Raw genomic sequence first — 2967 nt, forward strand, 5'->3', positions numbered from 1 at the left:
TTGGCGGATATATTCACTAAACCACTTGATGAGAAAGTGTTTTGCAGGTTGAGAGGTGAATTGAACATCATTGATGCTTCAAACTTGGAGTAGGAAGTCCATTTGATACATGCGGGGCATGAGCCTATGACTAATCCTCGATATTTCTCTTATGATGCTATTCATATGTCTTGGATATATTTGTACCTTGCATGTTATCTAACCCGTGTAGGTACTTGGTTGAATCTAAATCTATGAGATTGCAACTCACTCACATCTTGAGCAATCTCTACGTCACCAAGTCTCTACACAATGGTGGTTGAAGACAAGGAAGCACGAAACCATTCAAACATATCCTTTGGCAAATTCTATGTTGAGTCTCATGATTGTCATTTTGGATACACAAGTGCTCTTCCTTGCAAAGCTAACCCATGTAGGTAGATGAACTCAAACTCCAAGTGGTGCTCCCAACCCTTGATGAACTACATCAACCTTGAGCAACCCGCACAAGTTCAACTACACGAGCAAGATCAACACCACCACCCAAGGTATGTTATTCCATCTTAGAGAAGCTTTACTCCAAGTCATGAGTCAAAGCAACTCGACAAGATGTGAATACATCAAAAGGCTTAAACGAAAAATGGTAACCCCATTTTGAGCTTAAACGATGAGTATGACCTATGATCAAGTGCTCTCACTTGACTCCTAAGTCAATATACTCTAACATAGGTGACTTTGTCGCCGACCATCTCTAGATGAAGTTCTCGTGTGTCTCTATGTGCTTTTGTATCTTGCATATTTGTTTCCAACTTTTAGTTTCTTTTCTTTCCTTCTTGTTATGCATTTTCTATATCCAATTCATTGCAAATCTTTCAGTAAATTCCTTGCATATCCTTGTGAGATCTTACTTGTCTAGTGAGCTGAGGTGACAAGTGGATTCACTCTAATGAACTCGGTCACACCGGTTTGTTCTCTTCGGCCCAACTGAAATCTTTCGGTGCAACCGAAGCACACAACTCGGAGTCACCGATTCCACCACAGGGAAACCAACTTGCCACTTATTCCTGATTTCTGTTTGCTCCAGCTCCACTCAATGATTCTTGTCCTCTACCAGCATCATATTAGACATGCTGCTTTGCTCTGTGACTCGAGGACCAACCCATTTGTATCACATGTTCAGAAGAGCCCTTCTTGGAAATTGATGTCAAAGGGGGAGAGAGAGATCACATCAAAGCTTAATCCCTCCTATAGGGGGAGAAAGAGAGAATACTCAGGGGGAGAGAGTTTCTCAAATAGGAGAAAGTAATATCATCAAAGACCCCTGATGCTTGGTGTTCAAGAGGAGAGATGTCACATGTCTTTAAGAGGGGAAAGACATGTTTGGTTGCTTTCTTTAGCTCAAGCTCTGTTGTTTCCTTTTTTGTTGCTCTGATTTTCTGTTCCCTATCTTCTCCCAATATCTCATGCAGATTCAGGGGGAGCAAGACATCTAAGGGAAGGAAATCTCTGATTTTATTGCATATCTTTACCTTTGGGGACATGTCTATATCCAATGTGGTACTTAGTACTCACTTTACATGTCATCCCATTCTTGGTTCTCTTGTGGTTTCTCTTGCTTGCTCTGGTCAGTAGGTGTATCTGTGTTATTTAACCTTGTTTGCGCAGGTTCATCCCATCCTAAGCCAACTCAAGACCACAAGGTAAGTATATGCATCACAGTCATGTGAATGAGAAGTTCATGCTGATGTACATACTGTTTGCAAGAAGGACTCATGAGCATGAAGGTACATTTCTCATATTCACATCATTTGCTCTGATGCATATAGCCAAGATACATGTAACACATTGCTTACTCTGTCATGTTTACGCATTCACATGCTCCTATATTCAATATTCACATGATTGCATACATGTAGGGGGAGCCTATGCATGTTACATGTCTTTCCAAAGCTTTACTTGCTATTCTCTATATCTTTATCTAAAGCTTTGGTGTATGTTGTCATCAATTACCAAAAAGGGGGAGATTGAAAGCACAAGTGCTCCCTGGGTGGTTTTGGTAATTAATGTCAACATATCTCTTGTTGGACTAACACTTTTACCTAGTATGTTTCAGATAAGTTCAACAATGGAGTGGCATGGACTAGAGGATGTGGAACCCCTTCAAGATGCTAAGGACAAAGGATTGGCTCAAGCTTCAAGATCAAGACTCTACATTTTCTATTTTAGTGATCCAAGATCACATTGAGTCTATAGGAAAAGCCAATACTATCAAGAGGGGATGAGGTGTTGCTTAATGGCTTGCTTGCTCAAAGTGCTTAGTGATATGCTCCAAAACCCTCAACTACCTTCCCACATCCACATATGACCTAAACCAAAAGTCAAACTCGGCCCCACCGATTCTATCTATCCGGTGCCACCGAGTTTCAGATGTCATAGCCACTGCCACAAACCCTAGCAAATCAGTTTCACCGATAGGGATCTCGGTCTCACCGAGATGGGATTGTAATCTCTCTGTGCATGTCCATTACCAAAATCGGTCTCACCAAGTTTGAGCAATCGGTACTACCGAGATTACAATGCAAACCCTCTGGTTAGCTTATTACCAAAATCGGTCCCACCGAGTTTGTGTAATCGGTCACACCGAGTTTGCCTGACCAACTCTCTGGTTAGCTTATTACCAAAATCGATCCCACCGAGTTTGTGTAATCAGTCACACCGAGATTACGTTATGCCCTAACCCTAACCATATCGGTCCTACCGAGTTGCATCTCAGTCCCACCGAAAATCCTAACGGTCACTAGGTTTGCTGAATCGGTCCGACCGAGTTTAACCATTCGGTCCCACCGAGTTTGGCAAATTGTGTGTAACGGTTAGATTTTGTGTGGAGGCTATATATACCCCTCCACCCACTCTTCATTCGTGGAGAGAGCCATCAGAACATACCTACACTTCCAATACACATTTTCTGAGAGAGAACCACCTACACTT

The sequence above is a fragment of the Triticum urartu genome, chromosome 6 (genome assembly GCF_003073215.2).
Source record: "Triticum urartu cultivar G1812 chromosome 6, Tu2.1, whole genome shotgun sequence".
Taxonomy (NCBI): domain Eukaryota; kingdom Viridiplantae; phylum Streptophyta; class Magnoliopsida; order Poales; family Poaceae; genus Triticum; species Triticum urartu.